Below are 21984 nucleotides of genomic sequence, written 5' to 3' on the forward strand. Positions count from 1 at the left end.
ATGACAATAAAAGTTCATAGATGATAAGAGATGATAAATGATCCCAACTGTAGCAGAATTCAAATGCTTGTGCTTGGAAGTAATGGTAAAATTGCGCACTCACCAGAAGCGCATAGAATATGCACATATAAATATATATGGTCTCCCCTCTGACGACATGCGTGGCACGAAAAGCTTTAGGAGGAACCAACACACCGTGACGGCACGCCGCCGAAGCCACGTACAGGTTCGGCGGCCATCTTTTATCTCGAACCTGCAGATGAGCCTCACCTAACCAGCACCCAGAGGAGGGAATCCCTGTAACCAGGCTGAGCACCCATCCATCCTAAAGGGGACCTCTGGAGCAGCAGATTTCACTTAATCCCAAGATTTACTGCTGTGCTGTCCCATACCCAGAAGGAAGTTCACCAGACGCCTGACATACCCCGCTCCCCTAAGTGGTCCGTGGTGGATATATTTATATGCGCATATTGAATGCGCTTCTGGTGAGTGTGCAATTTTACCATTACTTTCAAGCACAAGCATTTGAATTCTGCTACAGTTGGGATAATTTATCATCTCTTATCTATGAACTTTTATTGTCATTTTATTGTCATTTTATCAGCGCTGCACTTTATTTATACATCTTTTTGAAAATGATGAAGAGGTCAGAGGGCGGATTGGTACATCTATGGGCGAGGCGGCTACTCCTTTGGCTGAGGATCAAGCTAAATGCAATCTGGGAGCTCCGTTGGGTTTCTGACTTGTTTGCTTTAAAATAGACGATTGCTGCCTGCAGAACAGCCGGGGAGCGATCAATACAGACCTAATCTAAAACTACAGGAGGCGGCCGGCTCCAGATACAAGCAATACACGCCGAACGTTTCTTTATCTCCCATGGAGCCGAAAAGCCAAATCCTATTCTGTGCCGAGCGCTCTACAATGACACATTGTGCTCCGGGGACTCGTCACACCGCCGAGGTGTACATTGTGCCTGCATGTAATTATAATGAGCACCGTCTCTCGCCATTACATAACATGTTACATAATACATATGTTCTGCACACACACGTGTGGCTGCATGGTGGACGCCCCCCCCAGCCGTACATACAGACCCAATCACACGCAGATTAGCACACGCACGCTCCCCTGCACACGAACATTAACACACTCACGCTTCCTCGCGCACACAAACACAATCCCTCCTGGCAGGTAATTATCTTTCCAGGGCAAACTCACAGGGAGAGGGAGGGAGAGCGCCGAGGGGCAGACGAAACACAGAATTCCATGGTGAATCACTAAAGCAGGTAAATTGGGAGGTTCGTGGGGAGGGGGGGACGCCAAAAATACAGCGACCGGAGCAAGCCAAGAGATTTCAGGATAGAAAACAAAGAATGAAAAAAAAAATCTAAATTCTTCTAGTAAAGGAGGGGAGTATAGACCGGGAAATTCAATAGAGAGGCGTAAAAAATCCCCCCATGGCCAGCAAGACCCATCAATACAAATGATTACATATAGGAGCCATGCAGGGCAATGACCTACTATTCATGAGAATCCCACCAATGGGACTGGAGGTCAGGCTTACAGCAAACACAGATCTATACTCAAAAGGGGAAAGAACAAAAAGAACAACAAAATACAAAAATAGGGGCAGACTTGGATGAGTTGGCCTTTTTCTGCCATCACTCTTCTATTTTTCTAGGTTTTTGGGGGGGTTATTGCAGAACCCCAAAAATGTCCAGATTAGCAAATTGTTACTAATTACGGATATGCTGAACTCAACATCACCATGGTGGGAAATCTGGAAATATTGTCCAGAAACTGAAAAGCTGTCTATAGTGGTGTTACCAGGTCCAGAACCAACTCAACCGCCATGGTGGGCAAAACAGGAAACATTGTCCATAAGCTGAAATGCTGTCTAAAGTGGTGTTAGCAGGTCCAGAACCAACTCAACTGCCATGGTGGGCAAAACGGGAACTACTGTCCATAAAATGCAATGCTGTCTATAATGGTGCTACTGGGTTTAGAGCCAACTCAGTCTCCGTAGTGGGAAATCTGGAATCACTGTCTATAAAATGCAACACTGTCTATAGTAGTGTTACCAGGTCCAGAACCAACTTGACTGCCACGGTGGGAAATCTGGAATCATAGTCCATAAAACACAACACTGTCTATAATGGTGATACTGGGTCTAGAGCCAACTCAACCTCCGTAATGGGAAATCTGGAATCACTGTCCTTAAAATGCAGTTCTGTCTATAGTAGTGTTACCAAGTCCAGAACCAGCTCAACCACCATGTTGGGAAATCTGAAACTATGGTGCAAGAAACACAACACTGACTATAGTGGTGTTACCAGGTACAGAACGCCAAGATAGGCAAAACTGGAACTACTGTCCATAAAATGCAACGCTGTCTATAGTGGTATTACCCAGTCCAAAACCAATTTAACTGCCATGCTGGGAAATCTGGAACCACTCTCCATGAAATGCAATGCTGCCTATAGTCTTGTTAACAATTCCAGATTCAGCTCAGCTGCCATGATGAGAAATACGGAGCAATTGCCCATAAAAGGTTGCACTGTCTATAGTGGTGTTTGCAGGTCCAAAACCAATTTAACCGCCATGGTGGGAAATCTAGAATCACTTTCCATAAAATACAATGTTGTCTATAGTGGTGGTAACAGGTCCAGAGCCAAATCAACCTCCTCGATGGGAAATCTGGAACCATTGTCCATACAACACTACGCTGTCTATAGTGATGTTACCAGGTCCAGGACTAATTCAAGCACCATGTTGGTAAATCTGGAACCACTGACCATAAAATACAGCACTGTTAATAGTGGTGTTACCAGGTCCAGAAGCAACTCAACCGCCATGGCGGGAAAGCTGGAACTATTGTCCATAAAATGCAGTGCTGTCTAAAGAGGTGTTACCAGGTCCAGAACCAACTTAACTGCCACGGTGGGAAATCTGGAATCATAATCCATAAAATACAACACTGGGCTACTGGGTCTAGAGCCAACTCAACCGCCATGGCGGGAAAGCTGGAATCACTGTCCATAAAATGCAGTTCTGTCTATAGCAGTGTTACCAAGTCCAGAACCAGCTCAACCACCATGTTGGGAAATCTGAACCTATGGTGCAAGAAACACAACGCTGTCTATAGTGGTGCTACCAGGTCCAGACCCAACTCAACCACCATCAAACAACAAAACTCACCCAAGCTCTACTGCTATATGAAAGAAATAAGAGCGTAAAAATCTGGTGCTCAGGCTGGAGCGTTCACTTCAGAATATATAGAAATATAGCCAGCAACTCGGTTACTTCTTATAGAATCTTTACTGGCACACAGTAGAAAATGCAAAATCCATAGATGCTAACACGTTTCGCCCAAAGCCTTCATTCTACCAAATTAATTACCATTGTGGGAAAGCTGGAACCATTGTCCATCAAATACAAAGCAGCCTATATGGAATTACCAGGTCCAGAACCAACTCATCTGCCATGGTGGGAAATCTGGAACCACTGTCCATAAAACACAGCACTGTCTATAATGGTGTTACTAAGTCCAGGACCAACTCAACCTTCATGGTGGGAAAACTGGAGTCCATAAAGCAGCTCTGTCTATAGGAGTGTCACCTGGTTCAGAACCAAGTCAACCACCACGGTGGAAAGTCTGGAATCCTCATCCATAAAAACGCAGCACTGTCTATACTGGTGTTACCAGATGCAGAACCTACTCGGCCGCTGATGGGAACTGCAGAACCATTGTCCAGGTCTAGAACTCTGGGACAGTTAAAATACATGTAAACCTTAAAGTAGGCCTTCATCCATTTACATAACGTCTTCTCACTTGTGTCTCCTCCCCCACTTATACAATTGCAGTTTTTTTCTACTGTAAAATGCCTTATTTTAATTTTTTACACATTCATCTCCTGAATCCTCACCTAAGCGAGATGAAGTAACTGGCCACTGCTGCCTCCTGGCTTATCCAAGAAGGCAGTTTGTGAGAATCAACAAGGAAACCGGTGTGAACGCAGACATGCCACTGGTCTCCGTCAGGTCTATGGGACCTGGTAGAGACCCGTGGCGTGTCTGTGCATGCGCTGGATCTTGTTTGAACATGGCAACGCCATGCAAGGAACACAATGCTGGACTCTATGGACCGCTATGGTTTTTTTTCTTACAGTGACAAGTATTAGGGATTTGAAATTTAATGTAGGATAGGAAGGGTAGTGTTTCCAAAAATTCTGACTAAAGGGAATTTCATTTTATACATTTTTACGGTTTGCCCATTTTTTAAGACACCCACATGCAGCTGTCCTTTACTGCACGCTTTTTTCTTGCTAATGCGGTTTCACAGGCAGACATATTTTATGTCCTATATTTGCAATGCAAATCCAGTGCAGGACCATTAATAGTGACCATACAGAAAAAAAAATTTCCAATACACAAAGCCCATGCCTTCTATATATTATAATTATTTCTACATACTTGGCCTTTACATTGACTATGTAGAGTTCCAGTTACGTGCTTGAGCCGCAGTACAATTCAAACACGTGTCAGGCAGCGTAAGGGTTAATAAGGGGCTATTCAACACTACTCTTGCTGAACCTTCTTCCGTTATGTTGAGACTTCGAATCCCTAAGATGTGACCCGCACAGCGGGAAAGGGGGCCACATCCCAGACAAGTACACTAAATAAACATCATTATTTATACACCGCAGTGCACAGCCAGACCCCGAGACCAGCTGAAAATCCACTCACCAGCTCAGGGTCCCAACGCCTCAAAAATAACATAGAGGGAGGGGAGCTCTGTGATCAAGGACAAAACCAAACCAGAAATTCACACAAAGGCTGAACGGTATCCAGAAATCTCCCGCAGTACAAACACCATAACTACAGCCTATATTACTGTCCAGTGGCTGCATCTGCTTCAACAACGCCGTCCAAATAATTACAGAATACAATATGTACAAGCAGTATGCTTAAGGAGCACATAATTGTTAAGGGACAATTTCGGATTAACAGCTAAGTACACAGCCAAAGCAGAGAGGGCCAAGTAGACTCAGAGAGGATCATAGAATACCCCAGAGAGTCAGAGTGAGCAAAAGAGGGTCAAAGAAGACCACAGAAAGTTAGAGATGACCACAGAGGGTCAAAGGGGACCATTGAGGGCCAGGAAAGTCTAGAGAAGACCACGGAGGTCCAAAGAGCCATAGAGGACTAGAAAAGATCAGGGAGGTCTGGAGAAGCCCAGAAAAGTCAAGAGAGGGCCAAAGAGGGTCAAAGAAGACCACAGAGAGTTAGAGATGACCACAGAGGGTCAAAGGGGACCATTGAGGGCCAGGAAAGTCTACAGAAGACCACGGAGGTCCAAAGAGCCATAGAGGACTAGAAAAGATCAGGGAGGTCTGGAGAAGCCCAGAAAACTCAAGAGAGGGCCAAATAGAGTAAGAGCAATTTAGTGAAGACCAGACAAAGTCAGAGAGAGCCAAAGATAATCGTAGGAGACAGTGGAGGGCCAGAGAGGTCTAGAGATGACCAAAGAAGTCCAAAGAGAGCCACGGAGGTCTAGAGAAGATCAGGGAGGTCTAGAGGAGCCTAGAAAGGTCCAGAGAGGGCCAGCAAGAGTAAGTAAATTTAGAGAAGACCAAAAAGATTTAGAAAAAAACAACGAGGATCAGAGGAGACCACAGAGGGCCAGAGAGGTCTAGAGAAGACCAAAGTCCAGAGAGGGCAGTAGAGGGCTAGAGAAGATCAGGGAGATCTAGAGAAGCCTAGAAAGGTCCAGAGAGGGCCAACGAGAATAAGTGCAATTTTAGAGAGGTCCAGAGACAGCCACAGAGGGGAAGAGAAGAGCAGGGAGGTCTATAGCAGCCCAGAAAAGTCCAAATAGGGCCAAAGAGAGTAAGAGAGGTTTAAAGAAGCACATTTAGAGTCAGGAGGAACCAAAGAGGGTCAGAGGAGACCACAGAGGACCAGCGAAATCTAGAGAAGACCGGAGAGATCCAGAGAGCCATAGAGGGTCAGAAAAAATCAGGAAGAATCCTATAAAGGTCCAGTGAAGGCAAATGAGAGTAAGTGTAATTGAGAGAAGATCAGAAAGATTCAGAGAGAACCAAAGAGGTTCAGAGACCATAGTGGGCCATACAGGGCAAGAGAAGATCAGGGATGTCTACAGAAGCCCAGAAAGGTCAAGAGATGGCCAAAGTGAGTAAGAGGTTTACAGAAGCCCAGTTAGAATCAGAAGGAACAAAAGAGGGTCAGAGAAGGCCATAGAGGGCCAGAAAAGTCCGCGGAAGACCAAAGAAGACTATAGATGACAAGAGAATACCAAAGAGAGTTGGAAAATACTAAAGAGGCCCAGACAGAACACTATAGAGGGTCAGAGAATATCTGGTAGGTCTTAAGAAGACAGGAAAGGTACAGAGGAAGCCTGATGGGGTCATAAAAATACCAGAGAGGGCAAAAGGGGACCAGAGAGGGTCAGTGATAACCAGAGCGGGAGGGAAGTAGATAGAATCAGACTACAGTGAGTCATGAGGGATCAAAAAACACCAAAGAGGGTAAAAAAAAAGTCCCAGGGAGGGTAAAAGAGAGTCAGAGGATGCCAGAAAGGGTCAGAGAAAACAAGAGAAGTTCAGAGAGACTTCAAGAGGATCAGAAAAAAACAGAGAAGAGAGGAGGGAGCCAGCATAGTCCAGAGAAGACCAGAGTTGGACATAAAAGGTCAGAGAATACCAGAGAGGGCCATACAGATCAGAAAAGAAAAGAACAAGGCCCAGAGGAATCTAGAGGGAGTCAGAGAGCACTGGTGAGGGTCAGATGAGGCAAGAGAAGACCACAGAGAGTCAGAAAAATACAAAGCGGATTAGAAAAGGCCAGAGAGGACCACAGAAGGTCAGGAAGAGCCACCTTCCCACATATTAGTTATTTCATAGAGGGAACCTGAACAACTGAGGTGACCATCTTGCGGGGCTCATGTAGGAAGTTCCCATATGTGTCCCATAAGTGTGATTCTCATGATACAGCAGTGTCCCTTTACCTGTTCTCAGCTCACAGGCAGAGCACATGGTAGGGACACTCCTGTTATCTTATCTGCAATACATGCACTGCTGATCGGACTGGAGGGCAGGTCCAGGAAAGGCTGGTGTAGTATTTAGGTAACAGGTGAGCTTTGGACATACAGCTCAGTCATATATTGTAAGGAATTCCTGTCACTATCACATGCATGAATAAACAATCTTTTTTTTTTGCAGAAAAGACTGGAAAGATTTCTAATTTAAAACGGGTCTCCACATTTTCTAAACAAAGGGCCAGTTTATTGCCCTTTAGACTTTAGGGGGCCGGACAGTGCCCAGCGGGAGTAGAAAATTATATCAGTGGAAAGAATAATGTCCCATCAACGGTTTTAATATGAATAGTGCCCTATCATTGGTTTCAATGGAGGGAATAGTGCCCCATCAGTTGTGTCAGTGGAAAAAATAGTGCCATTGGTTTCAGTAGGAGGAATAGTACCCCATCATTGGTGTCAGTGCAAGGAATAGTGTCCCATCATTGGTGTCAGTGTGGGGAATAGTGCCCCATCATTGGTTTCAGTGGGAGAAATAGTGCCCCATCATTGGTGTCAGTGGGGGGAATAGTGCCCCATCATTTTTATTAGCGGGCGTTATAGTTCCCCATCATTGGCGTCAGTGGGAGGAATAGTGCCCCATCTTTGATTTCAGTGGGAGAAATAGTGCCCCATCAATTGTTTTAGTGGGAGGAATAGTAATCTATCATTTGTATTAGAGGGAGGAATAGTGCCCCATCATTGGTGTCAGTGGGAGGAATAGTGCCCCATCATTTGTATCAGTGGGAGGAATAGTGCCCCATCATTGGTGTCAGTGGAAGGAAAAGTGGCCCATCATTTGTGTCACTGGGAGGAATTGTGCCCCATCATTGGTGTCAATGGGAGGAAAAGTGTCCCATTATTGGTGTCAATGGAAGGAAAACTTTCCCATCATTGCTGTCAGTGGGAGGAATAGTGCCCCATCATTGGTTTCAGTGGGAGAAATCGTGCCCCATCATTTTTATTAGCAGGAGGAATAGTTCCCCATCATTGGTTGCAGTGGGAGATATAGTGCCCCATCATTTGTATTAGAGGGAGGGATAGTGCCCCATCATTGGTATCAGTGGAAGGAATAGTGCCCATCATTTGTGTCACTGGGAGGAATTGTGCCCCATCATTGGTGTCAGTGGGAGGAATAGTGCCCCATCATTGGTGTCAGTGGAAGGAAAAGTGCCCCATCATTGGTGTCAGTGGAAGGAAAAGTGTCCCATCATTGGTGTCAGTGGGAGGAATAGTGACCTATCGTTGGTGTCAATGGGAGGAATAGTGCAACATCGGTGTCAATGGGAGGAATAGTGCCCCATCACTGGTGTCAGTGGGAGGAATAGTGACCCATCGTTGGTGTCAGTGGGAGGAATAGTGACCCATCACTGGTGTCAGTGGGAGGAATAGTGACCCATCACTGGTGTCAGTGGGAGGAATAGTGACCCACCGTTGGTGTCAATGGGAGGAATAGTGCCCCAAGGGCAGGATAAAGTCAAGCAAAGGGCTCAGGGGCTGCAGTTTGGAGACCACTGATCTAAAAACTGTTTTCCAGATCCGGTGAGAATTTTCTACTGTCTATGGCCAGTGTCAATGATTAGAAAATAATAAGCAATGTGTATAAGTGATTGTATTGTAAGCTTGCTTGGGGCCAACATCTCTCCTTCCATAAATATACTTACTATAATCCAGATTTAAGGAGCAAATATATCTGATGTGGCTTATGCCTTCAGTTCTTGAACACCAGATGACACATCACCCCCCCCCCCCCTTCAAAAGGAGTCAAATGCTAATTTTCCTCTGAAAGAAGCTTACCTAGTTCATTATTAGTGACCCAGAGGCATCTCCTGAGGGGTCACTTACAAAACACACTGACATCCCACCTACTTCAACTCCAAGACCTCCACTCTAAGCCTCCATAGAAGGCCCCTTGACAGACTCTGACAGATGGGTGACACCCACTTGCTTAACCCTATCTCAGCCCTCATCCCTTCAAAGGCGAATGGCTGAGCAGACACAAAGGGAAAGGCATTGATCATGGGACGCCTGACTGGCAGCTGTCACTCCCACCCACTCCCTTTTAAATCACACATTGGCTACTGGATGGAGATTATGCACTCATTGATGAATGGCAGATAAACCCGAATCGTGATCTGTGACCTCTCCCAGGTGCTAATCCACCCCAGGCCCACAACACAGCGGGACAATTGTCCAGCATGCCGGGAGAGCGTGAGTTACATTCCTTCACACATTCACACAAGGAGCCATTAACGCCTTTATTTTGCTTTATTTTAGTTTTGGATGGAGTAGCAAAGACAGAGGCCCCTATCGGGTTTTTAGGTACTGTTTCGTTCTTAAGACTGGTGACACCAAAAGGTGACTCCATTGGAAGCTTCCCCCTCCTCCTTCCATGACCACTCCAAAATTTTGGATTTCCCATCACTTCCTGTCCTGTGCCAATGGTCACCAGGACAAATAGAGAAGGTGAATCCCCACAGCGGGGACACAGGAGTTTTACCACTTCCCCGTTCCACCCAAACTTTGAAAAAAAAGGTTTGGCTTTCCATACACTTTAAGATTCTTATGAATCTGCTGTAAACTGGGACGTGGTTTGGCTTCTTGTCAGCAATGTGTAATGTAGATGTTCCCACTTGGGAAGACGGAGTTGGAATATATTGTATTTGTATTATATTTTATGTTTCCACCACAATTTTATAAGTATACGTGCTTATTATGTAACAGCCTGCACAGCGGTGGTTTGCTGGAACCCATCAAAGCTTTCATTGGTCCATGCATTACGAGCTTCTAAAAAATTGACTTGCAGTTGTTAAAGGACTATTTAGGATTAGCTGCTAAACACAGAGCCAAGGAGGAGAAGGCCAAATAGTGTCAGAGAGGACCACAGAGGACCCCAGAGAGTCAGAGAGAGCCAAAGAGGGTCAAAGAAGACCTCAGAGGGTCAAAAAAGACCACAGAAGGTCAAAGGAGACCAAGGAGGGCCATAAAGGTCTAGAGAAAACCAGAAGTCCAGAGAGCCATACAGAGCTTGATAAGATCAAGGAGGTCTTAAGAAGCCCAGAAAGGTCCAGTGAGGGCCAAAGAGAGTAAGAGAGGTTTAAAGAAGTCCAAGTGAACCAAAGAGGGTTAGCGGAGACCATAGAGGGCCAGAGAAGTCCAGAGAAGATCAGAGAAGGCTATGGAGGACAAGAGAAAACACAAGAGAGTTGGGGAATACCAGAAAGGACCAGAGAGAAAACTACAGAGGGCCAGAGAAAATCTGAGAGGTCCTGAGAAGCCCAGAAGAGGAAGCTTGAGGGGGTCATTACAATACCAGAGAGGGCCAGAGGGGAAAAGAGAGGGTCAGTGATAACCAGAGTGAGACAGAAGGAGTCTAGAAAATTGACTTGCAATTGTTCCTCTTAGTCCACATTTACACTTAAAGGGGCAGAAAAAATAGGTGGTTGAGCTGAGATTTTACTGCTGCTCACCTTAACCTAACACAGCAGGCAAACAGGGTGGAATATGTGCCGCAGCAGAATTTATACCTCATGCCGTGTTCAGCAGGCAGGACAGCTGTCAAAGGCAATCAAATCATGTGAAAGGGGCCATGATGTGACTGCTTGTAATGCATGCAGCTGCGACATTTCAAGAGTTAAAACAGTTAACGTAGAGGCGCCATTGCCTCCTAGCTGCTCTCCACCTTGAATTGCTTTTCAGGGAGGGTGGTGAGTGCCACTGTAAGTGAAATGAATAGGCGGCCATACATGTGGCATGAGCATGCAGGAAATGTGCATGCGCTCTACTGTGCTAGGCTACTGCATACAGACCAATCAAAATTAAAACTCCTGTTTGATTTTCTCTCATGTTCTAAGTCCACACTCTCTGACCAATGGAAATGTAAATCATTCTAACCGATGGAAATGAATCAAAACCAATTCGATCAATGGATTAATCAAATCATAAGATCAATCATTCAACTCAGGTTCATCAATCAAACCATCTAATCAATCAAATTAAATGTAAATCAATCTTATCGATGGAAATGTAAATTAATCCAATCAATGGCTCAATCAAATCCTCTGGTCATTCAATTAAATCAAATCAGATCCATCAATCAAACCATCTGATCAGTCAAATTAAATGTAAATCAACCTGATCATTAGACAGGAATGTAAGTCAATCTGATTAATGGATCAGTCAATAACATAAAATAAAATCCATCAATTAAACCATCCGATCCATCAAAATAAATGTAAATCAATCTGATTAATAGATTAATCATTCAAATAAAAGAGGATCCATCAATCAAATCATCTGATCAGTCAAATAAATGTAAATCAATCTGATTAAAGGATCGATCAATTAAATGAAATATATCAATTAAACCATATGATCTATTATATAAATGTAAAGAAATCCAATCAATGGAATGTAAATCAATCTAATCAATGGAATGTAAAGAAATCCGATCAATGGAATGTAAAGAAATCCGATCAATGGAATGTAAATCAATCCGATCAAGGGAATGTAAATCAATCTAATCAGTGGAATGTAAATGAATCCGATCAATGGAATATAAACCAATCTAATCAATGGAATGTAAATCAATCCAATCAATGGAATGCAAATCAATCCAATCAATGCAATGTAAATCAATCAGATCAACTGCTCAATCAAATCTAATAACATCCATCAATCAAACCATCTGATCATTAAAATTAAATGTAAATCAATCTGATTAAAGGATCGATCAATTAAATGAAATTAATCAATTAAACCATATGATGTATTATAGAAATCTAAATAAATCCGATCAATGGAATGTAAATCAATCTAATCAACGGAATGTAAATCAATCCGATCAATGGCATCCTCTGGTCAATCAATCAAATCAGATCCATCAATCAAACCATCTGATCGGTCAAATTAAATGTAAATCAACCTGATCCTTAGACATGAATGTAAATCAATCTGATTAGTGGATCAGTCAATAAAATAAAATAAAATCCATCAATTAAACCATCTGATCCATCAAAATAAATGTAAATCAATCTGATTAATAGATTAATCATTCAAATCAAATCAGATCCATCAATCAAATCATCTGATCAGTCAAAGAAATGTAAATCAATCTGATTAAAGGATCGATCAATTAAATGAAATATATCAATTAAACCATATGATCTATTATATAAATGTAAAGAAATCCGATAAATGGAATGTAAATCAATCTAATCAACAAAATGTAAATCAATCCGATCAATGGAATATAAATCAATCTAATCAATGGAATGTAAATCAATCAGATCAATGGCTCAATTATATCAAATCAGGTCCATCAATCAAACCGTCTGGTCAATCAAAGTCAATGTAAATAAATCTGATTGATGGAAATGTAAATCAATCTGATCAAGGAATGTAAATCAATCAGATCAATGGCTCAATCAAATCTAATAACATCCATCAATCAAACCATCTGATCAATAAAATTAAATGTAAATCAATCTGATCAATGGGCATGAATGTAAAGCAATCTGAATAATGGATCAATCAATCACTGAATCAATCAGATAAAATAATATCCATCAATCAAATCAGCTGATCCATCAAAATAAATATCAATCAATCTGATTAATGGATCAATCAATCAAATCATCTGATTAGTCAAGCGCTGAGCAAACTGTTGGCACTATATAAATCCTGTATAAAAATAATAATTAGTCAAATTAAATGTAAATCAATCTGATTATTGGAGCAATTAATCAAATCAAATAAAATTCATCAATCAAACCATGTGATCTATTAAATAAATGTAAATCAGTCAGATCAATGGCTCAATCAAATGAAGTAAATCCCATTAATCAAACAATCTGATCAGTCAAATTAATTGTACATCAATCTGATCAATGGGCATAAATGTAAATAAATCTGATTAATGGATCAATTAATCAAATAAAACAGAATCCTTCAATTAAATGATCTGATCAACCAAATTAAATGTAAATCAATCAGATCAATGGCTCAATCAAATCATCTGGTCAATCAATCTTATTAAACCAGATCCATCAATCAAACCATCTGCTCAGCCAAATTCAATGTAGATCAATCTGATCGATGAACATAAATGGAAATCAATCTGATTAAACGGATCAATCAATCAAATAAGATCCATCAATCGAACCCTAGGATCAGTCAAATTTAACGTACATCGATCTGATCAATGGACATAAATTTAAATCAATCTGATTAATGGATCAACCAATTAAAATAAAATTAATCAATCGAACCATCTGATCAATCAAATGAAACGTAAATCAATCTGATCAAAGGATCAATCAACCAATGAAATAAACTCAATCAATCAAATCATCTGATCCAGCAACATAAATGTAACTCAATCTGATCAATGGATCAATCGAGAAAATAAAATAAAATCCTTCAATCAAACAATCTGATCGACCAAATTAAATGTAAATCCATCTGATCAATGGATCAACCGATCAAATCGATCCATCAAATGATCTGGTCAACCTAATTGAACGTAAACCCATCCAATCAATGGATCAACTGATCAAATCAGATCCATCAATCAAACGATCTTATTAACCAAATGAAATCTAAGTCCATCCAATCAATGGATCAGCCGATCAAATCCACCAATCAAATGATTTGATAGACACAATCTGATGAACCAAATGAAATGTAAATCCATCCGATCAATGGATCAGCCGATCAAATCAGATCCATCAATCAAATGATCTGATCGACACAATCTGATCGACATAACTAAATGTAAATCCATCCAATCAATTGATCAACCAGTCAAATCAAATCCATCAATCAATCGATCTGATCCACCAAATTAAATGTAAATCCATACAATTAATGGATCAGCTGATCAAATCAAATCCATCAATCAAACAATCTGATCAACACAATCTGATCGGCCAAATTAAATGTAAATCCATCTGATCAATGGATCAACCGAACAAATCAAATCCATAAAACGATCTTATCGGCCAAATGAAATGTAAATCCATCCAATCAATGGATCAACCGATCAAATCAAACCCATCAAACGATTTGATGCACACAATCTGATCGACCAAATGAAATGTAAATCCATCTGATCAATGGATCAACCGATCAAATCAGATCCATCAATCAAACGATCTGATCAAACAAATGAAATGTAAATCCATCCAATCAATGGATCAACTGATTTGATCAGTTGATCCATTGATCAGATGGATTTACATTTAATTTGGTCGATCAGATCGTTTGATTGATAGATCTGATTTGATCAGTTGATCCATTGATCGGATGGATTTACATTTCATTTGGCCGATGAGATCGTTTGATTGGTGGATCTGATTTGATTGATAGATCTGATTTGATCAGTTGATCCATTGATCGGATGGATTTACATTTAATTTGGCCGATCAGATCGTTTGATTGATAGATCTGATTTGATCGGTTGATCCATTGATCGGATGGATTTACATTTCATTTGGCCGATGAGATCGTTTGATTGGTGGATCTGATTTGATTGATAGATCTGATTTGATCAGTTGATCCATTGATCGGATGGATTTACATTTAATTTGGTCGATCAGATCGTTTGATTGATAGATCTGATTTGAACCGGTTGATCCATTGATCGGATGGATTTACATTTAATTTGGTTGCTCAGATCGTTTGATTGATAGATCTGATTTGATCGGTTGATCCATTGATCGGATTGATTTACATTTCATTTGGTTGCTCAGATCGTTTGATTGATAGATCTGATTTGATCGGTTGATCCATTGATCGGATGGATTTACATTTCATTTGGCCAATGAGATCGTTTGATTGGTGGATCTGATTTGATCGACCAAATGAAATGTAAATCCATCCGATCAATGGATCAACCGATCAAATCAGATCCGTCAATCAAACAGTCCGAACGATCAAATGAAATGTCAATCAATAGGATCAATGGAAAATAGAAGAGGGAGGACTAACATTAGCCAATCGGACGGCAGATACATCTCTATGGGGCTCAGTAAAGACCGCCCCTTTGATAACGACCTTGGATTATTCAGGTGCGTGGGCGATCACGGGTTAAGGAGCCGCGCAGACCCCTCCCCCTCCCGCCGGTACCCCGAGGAAATCAGTGTGGCGGGGAAACCCATTACATCCCGTCTGCACCAATTCCGTCTAATTATGGAGATAATGAACATGGAAATGACATTACGGTGTTTATAGTCAATAACGTCACATGACGCACGCCGCATCAGAGAGGTGCACGGGGCGCGGAGGTTTCAGTGATGGAGGGGGGATGGTAAATCCCAGAGATTTGGGGGGGGGGGGTAATGGCAGAGAATTATCAGCATGCAGGGCACAGACGCAGCTGGCAGGTTTCCATGGAGGGGGGAGAGGCTGGGTGCGGGAGATTCGTGGAAGATCTGCGCGCGGTTTACAGCGTTTCCTCCACGACTGCCGCGCCGAGTGTTCAGCCGGGAGGAGGTTCGGCACCCCGCGTACAGGAGGACTTCCGGGATTGTCAAAGCTTCGCAGGCGTCCGAGCGACTTTCCGGATGTGTGCCGCCGCCATTGTCGGGCTCCATGCGTGGCGTGAAATGTGGAGTATTATGGGATGGGCCGCGCTGACCGCCCACATTTATATCACATCCCTATACCAGAGCGCAGGGGGCGGATCGTTCACAAACGCACTAAAGGAGCTGCAGAGCGTTTTCGGTCGTGGAGCGGCCATCTTGGCGTGTTTGTAGAGCGCGTGGCACAATGCGCATCTGTCAGCCACGTTTTGGGCGCCGTTAAGCGCAATGCATGCTTGGAGCGCGATTTCGAAATATGCAGCAGAACGTGCGTTTTCTGCGCACTTTGTCGTGCTTTCCCAAAAACAAAGAATGTGAAGGTTTCACCGGCTTCCTGGTCATTTCATTTCCTCAGTCTCCCCTCTCCCAGTGATCAGACTGTACATTGTAACTTTGTAGAAGGAGGAGGAAGCATTTCCTCAGTCACCCCTCCCCCAGTGATCAGACTGTACATTGTAACTTTGCAGAAGGAGGAGGAAGCATTTCCTCAGTCTCCCCTCCCACAGTGATCAGACCGTACATTGTAACTTTGCAGAAGGAGGAGGAAGCATTTCCTCAGTCTCCTCCCCCAGTGATCAGACTGTACATTGTAACTTTGTAGAAGGAGAAGGAGGCATTTCCTCGGTCCCCCAGTGATCAGACTGTACATTGTAACTTTGTAGAAGGAGGAGGAAGCCTTTCCTCAGTCTCCCCTCCCCCAGTGATCAGACCGTACATTGTAACTTTGTAGAAGGAGGAGGAAGCCTTTCCTCAGTCTCCCCTCCCCCAGTGATCAGACCGTACATTGTAACTTTGTAGAAGGAGGAGGAAGCATTTCCTCAGTCTCCCCTCCCCCAGTGATCAGACCGTACATTGTAACTTTGTAGAAGGAGGAGGAAGCCTTTCCTCAGTCTCCCCTCCCCCAGTGATCAGACTGTACATTGTAACTTTGTAGAAGGAGGAGGAAGCCTTTCCTCAGTCTCCCCTCCCCCAGTGATCAGACCGTGCATTGTAACTTTGTAGAAGAAGGAGGAGGCATTTCCTCAGATCCGACAAATCACAAGGTGAGAAGCTGCAGCAGGGGGCTGATCTGCGTCAGACATTTGTGAACACATCCCAGGCAGTCCAGGCAGGACCCGAATGATGCCTGAACAAATCTGGGGCCGTCATTCTGGAGAGATAAGCAGAGGAAGGCGTTGTCGAAGGGGGGGTCCTGTGATCTCTGTGGGAGGTAATATATACCGGCGGGGGTCACACTGCCACACAATGGATGTATCTGATGACAGGTCCACTTTCAGGGGACTGAGCCCAGGACCTCCATGTATCCGCTGCGCTGCGGTATTTGTTGGTCTCAGCGTTCCTTCAAGGAATCCTCCAGCATGTGCAGATCATTTCCGCACTCCCTATCACACCATATGTGGAGTATTAGCTCTCTCCATATTACACCATATGCCGGGGATTACCCCCAGGACCAGCATTCCATATGTGAAGTATTAGAGCGCGCGGCGCGCCGAGCCCTCTGCCCGCGGTACGCCACCATATGTGGAGCGTTCCGGAACACATGCAGCGAGTTACCTGCGGATACAATGTTACCTCCAGGAATATCCCTTTATTGCTGATCACTTGACGCTTTAATGATTGGGGGGGGGGGAGGCTGACAATCTGGGGGGACATGGGGGGGGGGAAGAGGCTGACAATCTGGGGGGGCATGAGGGGGGAGGCTGACAATCTGGGGGGGGGGAGAGGCTGACAATCTGGGGGTCCATGAGGGGGGAAGCTGACAATTTGGGGGGCTATGGGGGGGGGGGAGGCTGACAATCTGCGGGGGGCCATGAGGGGGGAGAGGCTGAAAATCTGCGGGGGGCCATGAGGGGGGGGGGAGAGGCTGACAATCTGGGGGGCCATGAGGGGGGGGGGCTGACAATCTGGGGGGGCCATGAGGGGGAGGGGAGGCTGACAATCTGGGGGGGGCCATGGGGGGGGGAGGCTGACAATCTGGGGGAGCCATGAGGGGGAGGGGAGGCTGACAATCTGGGGGGGCCATGGGGGGGGAGGAGAGGCTGACAATCTGGGGGGGCCATGAGGGGGGGAGAGGCTGACAATCTGGGGGGCCATGAGGGGGGGTTGACAATCTGGGGGGGCCATGAGGGGGAGAGGCTGACAATCTGGGGGGGCCATGAGGGGGAGGGGAGGCTGACAATCTGGGGGGGGGGGCATGGGGGGAGAGGCTGACAATCTGGGGGAGCCATGAGGGGGAGGGGAGGCTGACAATCTGGGGGGGCCATGGGGGGGGGAGGAGAGGCTGACAATCTGGGGGGGCCATGAGGGGGGGAGAGGCTGACAATCTGGGGGGCCATGAGGGGGGGTTGACAATCTGGGGGGGCCATGAGGGGGAGAGGCTGACAATCTGGGGGGGCCATGAGGGGGGGTTGATAATCTGGGGGGGCCATGAGGGGGAGAGGCTGACAATCTGCGGGGCCATGGGGGGGGGGAGAGGCTGACAATCTGTGGGGGCCATGGGGGTGGAGAGGCTGACAATCTGCGGGGGGCCATGGGGGGGGGAGAGGCTGACAATCTGTGGGGGCCATGGGGGGGGGGAGGCTGACAATCTGCGGGGGGCCATGGGGGGGGGAGAGGCTGACAATCTGCGGGGGCCATGAGGGGGGGGGAGAGGCTGACAATCTGCGGGGGACCATGGGGGGGGAGAGGCTGACAATCTGCGGGGGCCATGAGGGGGGGGGAGAGGCTGACAATCTGTGGGGACCATGGGGGGGGAGAGGCTGACAATCTGCGGGGGGCCATAAGGGGGGGAGAGGCTGACAATCTGGGGGGGCCATGAGGGGGGGGGGAGAGGCTGACAATCTGCGGGGGCCATGAGGGGGGGGGAGAGGCTGACAATCTGTGGGGACCATGGGGGGGGAGAGGCTGACAATCTGCGGGGGGCCATAAGGGGGGGAGAGGCTGACAATCTGCGGGGGCCATGAGGGGGGGGGAGAGGCTGACAATCTGTGGGGGCCATGAGGGGGGGGGAAGCGATTGTCAGATTCAATCGATCTTTTAGAGACGGAATTTTAAAAGCAAATTTGGAAGTGGACCAAAAAAAAAAAAAAAAAAGGTTTCTGGGTGGTTCCCGATTTCTGGGGAATGTTTACTCTGTATAATGAGGATGATGTCATCGTATAGCGAGGACGCAATGACGTCATCGAGAATTAAATGAGAACGCGGCGAAGAGTGCGAATCGACCCGGGAGACCAACGATCCCAGAGAAAAGCTCCATGTGGTCGGTGTACCTGGAGCCCGGGTTCACACTGATGAGGTGCGGAATTTGCATCGGTTTCTGTGCGATTTCTGCACCGCGCCATAATTGCACCCCGTTCATGCGAAGCACTGCGGGTTCTTAAATCGGTTCGCAAAACGCGGTGCAATGTGCAGAATCGGATCGCATGGGTCCATGGGATCTGATTCTGGTGCAGACAAAAAAAAAGGTCGGTTCAGGTTCACACTGATTCGGTACAGAATTTGCACCGGTTTCTGTGCGATTTTTGCACCGCATCATAATTGCACCCCATTCATGCGAAGCGCTGCGGGTAACAACACCCCAAAATCGGTTTGCAAAACGCGGTGCGATGTGCAGAATCGGATCGCATTCTGGCGCAGACAAAAAAAAAGGTCCGCTCAGGTTCACTCTGATGAGGTGCAGAATTTTCAGCGGTTTCTGTGCGATTTCTGCACGCGCCATAATCGCACCCCATTCATGCGAAGCGCTGCAGGTGTGTATGTTAAGCTAACAACACCCCAAAATCGGTTCAAAAAGCGCGGTGCGATGTGCAGAATCGGATGCTTGGGTCTGAATACCCATGCGATCCGATTCTGGTGCGGACCAAAAAAAAGGGTCCACACTGATGCGGTACGGAATTTGCACCGGTTTCTGTGCGATTTCTGCGCGCGCCATAATCACACCCCATTCATGCGAAGTGCAGCGGAGGAGTGTGTTAACGACACCCCTAAATCGGTTCTCAAGATGCAGTGCGATGTGCAGAATCGGACCGCAGAGGTGTGAATACCCATGCGATCCGATTCTAGTGCGGACCCAAAAAAAAGGGTCCTGCACCTTTTCGGTGCGATTTCAGCAGTAAAAAATGTACGACTCCGATCGCAGCGCACACAAATCGCATGTGATCTGCAGGGAATGCGGTGCGGTTCCTCCACGAATCACATGCGATGTTCTGCACCGCAACAGTGTGAACCCGGGCTCATGGAGGCGCGGCAGAGAGCAGACGGGGAGAGGGAAGGGCCTCCATCTGCCTAATATCAGGTTGGGGGAGCCACAAGCCGCTCTCAGTGCAGGAAGAGAAATCCCTGAGATTGGCAGATAATTATAACCGCTCGCAGCGCGGCTGTCATGGGACCCCCTACACTCCCTCATTACCGGAGACGAGGAGGGGGTGGGGGGGGATGGGAATACTAAGGGGGTGGGGGACCCCAAACACCTTGCCGTTGTAAAGGTGGAGGGAAAAGACAAGGCAGCCGGGAAAGAGAAGGAGCAGAAGAGAAGGCTACAGAGCAGGCATGGAAAAATGGCCTTTCAGGGGCCCCCTTATGCCTTCTCTGTGGCCCTTAAAGTGAATGACACCCCCCCCCCAAACCCCCCCTGTTCTCCAGTAGATACCTTACAATCTATTACATTGTTTTACCACTAAACCGTGCGGGAAATGTTTTATGACTCCTATAAATATTGTAAACTGCCGTTTTTGTTAAAGGAACAGTCCGGCTTTTTTTTTTTAAAACAAAATGTAATAAATGCGCTAACAATGAATATCTAAAGACAAAATGTGCATTCGTTACATTGTTGCATTCAAGGCTGCAGCACATTGCAACTGCGATCATTACGTCACCCCCCCCCCCCCCCCAGGTGTGTACTGAGGGGACAAGTGCGGCACGGTCCTGCAATGGCAGATGGGACTTGTAGTCTTCCTATGGACAGATCATTCAGGATGATGGGACTGTAAGCAGTGGTGTGTTCAGTTCTTGTGCTACCCTAGGCAACACTAAAATTGGGCAACCTCCTATGGTGCCCCCCAACCTGCAACACTGTCCCTCAGTGCCCCCCAACCTCCCATAGTGCCCCCCAACCTCCCACGGTGCCCCTAATCTCCAACACTGTTCCACAGTGCCCCTCAACCTCCCACAGTGCTCCCCAACCTCCCACAGTGCCCCCCAGCCTTCTGAGAGCCTCCAGTCCTCCATAGTGCCCCAACCTTCCACAGGGCCTCCCAGCCTGCTGCAGAGCACCCAGTCCTCCCATAGTGCCCCCCAAGCTCCCACGGTGCCCCCAGCCTCCAACACTGTCCCACAGTGCCCCTCAACCTCCCACGGTGCCCCCCAGCCTTCCGAAGAGCCTCCAGTCCTCTATAGTGCCCCCCAACCTTCCACAGTGCCCCCAACCTTCCACAGTGCCTCCCAGCCTGCTGCAGAGCACCCAGTCCTCCCTAGTGCCCCCCAACCTCCCACAGTGCCCCCAACTTTCCACAGTGCCCCCCAGCCTGCTGCAGAGTACCCAGTCCTCCACAATGCCCCCCCCCAACCTTCTACAGTGCCCCCAACCTTCCACAGTGCCTCCCAGCCTGCTGCAGAGCACCCAGTCCTCCATAGTGCCCCCCAGCCTCCAACAGTGTCCCACAGTGGCCCCCCCCCCCCCCGCAACCTCCTACAGTCCCCCCACCTAATCTCACCTCCCCCACCCCCACAACTCCCTGCCGCCCCCCCCCCAGCCACTGCCGCCACTCTCCGCCAACAACCCCCCCACAAACCACCTGCCCCTGCCACCACTCTCTGCCAACAACCCCCCCACAACCCACCTGCCCCTGCCACCACTCTCCGCCAACAACCCCCCCACAACCCGCTCCCCTGCCACCACTCTCTGCCAACAACCCCCCTACAACCCACCTGCCCCTGCCACCAACCCCCCCACAACCCGCTCCCCTGCCACCACTCTCTGCCAACAACCCCCCCACAACCCACCTGCCCCTGCCACCAACCCCTCCACAACCCGCTCCCCTGCCCCCCCGCTTCCAGTCTCCAGACTTTGCAAAGTGCAGTTGCTCCAGAGCTTAGGAAATGAGGTGAGACTTCACTTTGCAAAGAATATCCAATCACATGAAAGGAAAGTATATTTAAAAAAACAATATATTTGCTTTCACATGATTGGACGATGGACATCAGCAGAGCCCCCGCTCAGTTACTAATTCATGCAAAATGTATGCTTCTGGGCATTTACAAAATACTCAGGTGGGGGGGGCACTGTTGGAAGTTGGGCGGCACTATGGAGGA

The 21984-nt window shown here is 46.5% G+C and overlaps 1 protein-coding gene across 1 annotated transcript in view; it reads right to left on the bottom strand.

The window, feature by feature from the left end:
• SEMA3F (semaphorin 3F) overlaps nt 1-21984 on the bottom strand; it is a 152534-nt gene that overhangs the window by 76269 nt on the left and 54281 nt on the right. The window lies entirely within an intron of this gene.

This window comes from Staurois parvus, unplaced genomic scaffold (assembly GCF_062004578.1).
Source record: "Staurois parvus isolate SC_StPar_1 unplaced genomic scaffold, SC_StPar_1.0 ptg002749l, whole genome shotgun sequence".
Lineage (NCBI taxonomy): Eukaryota > Metazoa > Chordata > Amphibia > Anura > Ranidae > Staurois > Staurois parvus.